Here is a 6,687-nt window from a genome sequence, read left to right as displayed (position 1 = left end):
AAACATGTTAATGATGATGAATAATAATATACATGTGATTATTAAACTATTGTACCGAAGGATTAAAGAAAACAAGTAAAAACAAATAAGAAAGACGAATTACAGAGGACGAGGAAGAAGAAAAGAAGCGAGAATGCGCGGCCCTCACGAAGAGGCGCAGCGAGAATCTGCGCTCCTTCGAAGAGGCGCGGCGATTCTTTGCGTCTTTTCTCGACGTCATCTCTTTGGAAATCCGTAAAAAAGAGTTTTAAAGCACGGTTTTAGAAATCGGTTTTAATGGTGTTTTCGACATAAATCTTACAATGGTGATACGATAAATAAAATACGATAAATAAAAGGGAAATTTACACCCTCAGACTTACATGTTGACGGAACGAGAAGAACTAAGATATCGATTAGTGAATGCTCGACGCGAATGCAAAGAAAGTGCCCTCGTAAGAGGAAAACGATTGATTAATTTAGTTGATTGAGTGTAGTTGGTCAAATTGGTCGGTCATGCAACGGAGAGGCTGGTACCCGGAAAGATCCGAGCTTACGTGGTCGAAAGTTCAAGCACGTAGGCGCCAATAAGTAAGAACAAAGTCTAGAATGCAAAGGGAGAAGAGAAGGGCGGACACTCGCGTGAGAAATATGAGGAGCGAAGGCTCCTATTTATACTAATCACACGACGGAATTAGGGTTTCAGAGACTCTTTGGAAGTGAATCTCGGAAAGATATGAAAAAGATACGTAAGACATGCAAAGAAGGGCCTGGGAAAAGGCGCAGCAGCCACTGCGTCTCTTGGAAGAGGCGCGGACTGCTTGCGTCTATTCCCGTGGAGGTTTCTCTCTGTGAAGAAAGATTTCCGTGTTTGAGTTATGGTAGGACGGAAATAATTCGATTATCTTATGAATATTACGGGATATTATTTGCCAAAAGATAAAATTTGTGAAATATGGAATAGAAATATCCGGAACATTCCAGAATATTCTGACTCGGGATTTAACGGTTATCAGAAAATGGAGACGGTTTTTGACCCGGACTCCGAATGTACTCTAATTACTGCCAAAACGACCGTATCGGGACGTAGATGACATCTAAGAGGTAGACATTTAATATTTGAGCAATCACTTGACGATAATCTTACGAACTGTCGCAAATCGTTCCGCGTATCAAACATGCGGCCCAATCATCACCGGGTGGTTTTGCGGGAGGTGCGAAATGAGGTATCTCTGAGCCCCCACTTTGACCGAGGCTTGGACAAGGCGAAAGTCAAAGTATAGCCATCAGGTCAATCGAAGATTACAACCTGACGACTATGGCGACGCGAGGCGGTTCAAGGGGTCTGAACCAAGGACCTGTTGTCGGGAACACTTTAGAGTCTGTCGACTATCGGGGAGGGTCGTTTAAAGTCCATTAGACTACGTAAGGAAGATCGCCAGCCATAAGAAGAGACCATACCTGAGACTTCTTTCTCGAGATGCTTCCGGGGGTGCGTAGGAGCTAAGGGTAAGACCTAAAAGGGTATATAAGGATTGTACTAGGGTATGGGGCCCTAAAGGAAAGCATTGACGGGAAGGAGGCCTAACAAGGTCAACTTAAGTGTAGCTAAGGCTTGGGCATAGGAACTTCTGGAGAACGACACCCTGTCGTACTCCGCGGGGAAACACAAAATATAGTGAGGGGCAGCAGGACGTCGGTAGAAACTGCTGGGGAATCCGCTTGCGTCGGTCTCAAGCGAACTCTGGCAAAAAACTTGAGGTTGAATCTGCTTGCGTCAGTCTCAAGCGAACTCTTGTTGGGGAGTGTGTTGACGATTAGGAACATCTTGATCGTCATGGAAGAAATCTTGAGTGAGCAATACTGCAAAATACTGCTGCACTGGGGATAAATGAATAATAATATGCAACAGTCTGCTGCTGGCTGATAAAATGCGGGCCGGAACGAAAGAAAATCGTCGAATGGGCCAAAAGAGTAAAATAGCATCGAGGAAGAGGCGCACCAAAGATGGGCCCACAAATAACGAACTTATAACGAATTTTTGAAAAATCCGTGTGGAGGGAACAGAAGGAAGAGGCGCAGCAAGAGCTGCGTCTCTTGGAAGAGGCGCAGCGCCTGCTGCGTCTTTTCCCCAATTTGGCTTTCCTGCGTAAAAACGCGAAATCAGAGGGATTTGTGTTCATTTGCATTCGAAACACAATTCACTCATTTCTCTCTCAAATCTTCACCATTTCCGCCAAGGTTCGATTCAAAAGGTTGCTTTAAATATGACCAATCGAGGTATGTGTCTTAATCTTGCATTAATCTTCTTCATTCGTTGAATTTTGAGCCGCGAAAATTAGGGTTTTCGACCCTTTTGATCGAAAATTTGGGGCTTTTCCCCCAAATGGTTTTGCCTTGCCAAATTGATGTTAGAAATGGATAGTAGGTGATGTTAGGAACATAACCATGCATTTGTTTCAAAATTTCACCAAGTTTTGAGCCTTTGAATGAATTTTGAGACGGTTTTACAGCTGAACCGTAATTTGCTTCGAAAATAGCCTTAGGATTGCCCATTGGCGATGAAATTTGATATTTGGGATCCTTGAATGATGGGTAAACTTCCTACCATCTCGGAATTTTGGTTTGTGACAACTTTTTCAGGACACCTTTCTAGGGCATAATCGCCGTTATAACGAAATGCTGCCGAATTTCCGACTCGAACCCAGAACTAGGCTTTGAATTGGACTTGACTTGACCCAATTTATCACATGAGTGATCGGGTTGGTGGGAACGTGGCCAAGGATGGCGCGGAAAGGGTGTTTCCAGGGCTTTGAAGGCTTGAAAACCCCTTAACAAAGGCTTGTCGTCGTATGATGCGGCCTGAATTTACTTTAATGTTGCAGGTGACGAGGCTTCTACTTCTGGGAGAGCTCCCATGGAGATAGACGCCGCTACTGTTGAGGAGGCTTTAGAGCAGGCCTTCACCGCTGCGGTGATGGCTGCTGGAGACGAGGCTCACGAGGAGGAGGCCGTCGAGGAGGAGGAGGCCCCGAGACGGGCCAACGTCGGGCGAGGAGGTCGTCAGCTGAGAGGAGCTCCTGCGTGGGCTGAGACTTGGGAGAGTGGGCACCTCGTGTGGGCCGCAGAGGGTCACCTGTCCTACAGGACGGTGAAGAGCTTGGTAAATAAGAATTCACTACTCGTTATTCACCCTCTTTCATCCTTTTTGTCCAAATTTCTTTCAAATTTCATCCAAAACTAAAGATAGCTTTGTTTCAAATCATAATAGGAGGTCGGGAACATCAGGTCATTCTCGGGTTACACGACAGCGATGGAGCACTACGAGCAGCTGTCGGCGGAGGAGAGGGCCATGATCGAGCGTGGAGCGTTCGGTCCTCCGGGTTCGTCCGGAGGGAGATCGTGAAGAGGAAGTTGCGGGCTAACCTTAGCCTGGTCCGCGCTTTCTTGGATCGATTCTGGGATACGACTTCCAAGTTTCACCTTCCTTTTGGTGAGGTGGGTGTCACTCTGGAGGATTACGGCATGATTTCTGGTCTGCCGTGTGGGACCGAGGAGATGGTGTGGCCGGAGACTGCTGTGAGGGCGGATTCGGCCGAGGCGAGGAGATTGATCGGGTGGAACTTGTCGCCGAAGGTCATTGCGATCTTTTTGGTACCCAGACTTACGTTCGAGACTACTTTGCGGGGAAGACCCGGCGCCCGAGGATCGATGGGAGGGAGACAACTCCTCCTCCTTGTACAGCTGAGCAGAGGGCTCGTCTATGGCTTTGGTGGTTCCTGTCTTCGATTTACCTCGGAGACAAGGGCGAGAGGCTATCGACGAAGCTCCTTCCCTTTCTTTCGACCCGAGTTCCCTAGGGCGTTGGGACCGGTCATCACTGGTTTTGCGGTCCTCATCCGCTTTATGAGGGCCATGGTTCGTCCGGAGTTGATGGAGAAGGGGACTTCTCCTGGCGCCGTTCGGACACAGGCTCTTGTTGGAGGTATGAACCCTCCTTTAGACCAAAGTAAATTCCTTTCTTTATCAAATCACGAAAGATCGTCATTGATTATTCTTTTTGAGGCGTGGGTGTACTCTTACTTCCCGAGTCTCGCGCCCAAGAGGACGGAGCCGTTGGAGAGGGCCTATCCCGTGGTGAGGGATTGGGTCATGTGCCGGACGAAGAGCAAGCGTTCTTCTCACAATGTCTACCGGCGGGACGAGAACGCTCTTCAGCTGAGCAGCGTGAGTATCCCATTTGTATTCATTTATTCTTCTTATACTTTGCTTTTAATTGATCATAGGAATGATCTTTGCCTTTATGTTGTCGCAGTGGGTGCCCAGACCTTGGGCGGAGTACGCAGGAGCGCCCCCTTTCGTCGCTGAGGTCCTTCGACCTAGGAGCCCGAGTCGGCTGCTGTTGTGGACGTCGATGGGTCCTGTGTGGTATTTGGGCGAGCGGTTGGCTCGTCAGTGCTCTCGGGACGCGTTGACGGTTCCCGTCGATCCTCCCAGGACGATGTTTAGGGAGCCTTCTGAGGCGGAGAGGGAGGCGGACTTGGTTGGTGCCAGTGGCGACGACCTTCTTCTGCCTGGCGAGGACTACTCGGCGTTCCTTTACGGGAGGTTGGCGTACTGGCCGGTAGTGGTGAGTATCTTTTACTTTTGCTTGGTTTGATTTCGAGAATTACGACGAAAGATCATCGATTAACGAGAGCTATTTGTCTTTGCAGGAGGTTGAGGCGGCGGGCATCGAGCCCCCAGAGTACCCCAAGACCCTCGAGTACACTGACGCGACCGGGAGGACGACGATCTCCGAGTTGCGTGACTTTGACGTAGCTGTGACGGATCTTTGGCTTAGACGACATCGATTCGAGAGTAAGCCTCCAACTTGTATGACTTTTGTGTAAGAACACATTTGATTGAGTTTGCTCAATTTGCTGAGAATTTCTTTTTGATAATGCAGGTCGCACCGTCCCGGTTCGTGGCACTATGGAGGGTGGCCAACCGGCTGCGAGCTACTGCCATCGAGGCACTCGTCGGTGGTCGAGGTCGTCAGGTATGAACCTTATTTGATTGATTTTTTTTTTATCTTGGTTTTGATTTTCGATCTTGCTTGAATTGATTGACATGAGCCAATTTGTTGCTGTTTACAGGGTGACCGCGAGCTGGAGCGAGAGTTGGCCCAGTCTCGGGAGGAGACGGCTCGCTTGTTGAGGGAGCTCGAGGTTCGGGACGCCGAGATCGCCGTTCTGGTGGCGAGAGTTGCCGAGTTGGAGGGTGCCCAGCAGTAGTTTTGTGTAGTTTTGTAGATTTGTATATTTTGGACATTTGATTTTGAAACATTTTTGGACTCTGTTTGGGGCGCAAGCCCCCAGTTTGCTTGGACTTTTGGACTTTGTTCAGGGCGCAAGCCCCCAGTTTGCTTGTACATTTGCTCTGTTTGGTGTATATATGGTGGCCTGAGTGCCTTTGCTTTCTTGGTTGTGTTGCTTGTACTGCAGTTAGTTCTTGAACAGGTTTGGTAGACAACGGTTTATGCTTGTCATCTTTCGCCGAAATTTACATGGAAATTACGCAAAACATACATTTTATATACATAAGGCCTTTAATCAGCGCAAAATGAGACTCAAAAGAGCACGAGGAAAAGCAAAAATTTGCCGGAAATGACCGGACGGTAGGGAGGGTTACCCCCTAAAAAAAAAGAAAAAAGAAATCTGTAAGTTAGAGATGTGGAAATTTAAGAAAATAATGCTAAAAAATAAAAAAGGTAAATGAATTATAATGGGAATTATGTCCTAAGACGAGGAATTGGAATTATTTTTTTTTTTTAAAATGAAAATGAAATGTATTTCCTAAAATGAAAATGTGCACATGTGGTAGAATGGCGAATTGTCGATGTCGTCTCGAAATGCGTGCCCGCGAAAATAGGAAACTTGAAACATGGTAAACTGCTCGTATTTACCAAAATAAAATCCCGTAGGAATAGGAAATTATTCGTTATAGAATTAGGAAAGATCCAAACGCGGAAATCACAGAAGTGAGACTGGGGAAGAGGCGCAGCATGAGCTGCGTCCCTCTGCAGAGGCACAGCGAGTGCTGCGCCTATTCCCAAGCTTGTCCGTTCTGGCGGATTTTTGGAAACAGCAATCAGTATAAATAGAAGCGTCGACGGGGCGTTTAATTCACACAATTCTTCCGTTTCTTCCTCGTCTTATTCACATAAAACTCTCAAAATAAATCTTCAAGAGAAAATTGTCATTATGAATACTTTAGAGATCCGCTTGAAGGAATGGACCAACGAGTTTTCGAATGTGGAGAAGCACGACATGGGTGCTTATAACCTTGGGTCTTTGTTGAGTTTGAAACTCATTAAGGTAGTAAAACCGTTCTTGGATGCTTGCCTTGACTATTGGGATCCGAATTATCATGTTTTCGCGTTCCCGGGAGGTGATATTTGCCCGTTTCCTGAAGAAATTGCTGCTATTGGTGGGTGGGACCCCAAACATTTACCTGCCATTCCTTCCACTTCACAAGGATATAAGAGCAAATTCAGAGACTTGCTTGGACTGACTAGACTTGAGGTGGATCGCTTAGTTACCCCGAAAGGCGTGAGAATGTTGGATTTTATAGACCGATTCATCAACAGGGCCGACCCTACTGTTTCCCATGTTGCCAGGAGGAGGGCATTTGGCTTTTGTTTGTTGCACGTGTATGTCTTCCAAG

Source organism: Silene latifolia, chromosome X (genome assembly GCF_048544455.1).
Source record: "Silene latifolia isolate original U9 population chromosome X, ASM4854445v1, whole genome shotgun sequence".
In the NCBI taxonomy this organism is placed as follows: Eukaryota; Viridiplantae; Streptophyta; class Magnoliopsida; order Caryophyllales; family Caryophyllaceae; genus Silene; species Silene latifolia.
Note: the sequence above shows the minus strand (reverse complement) of the source record.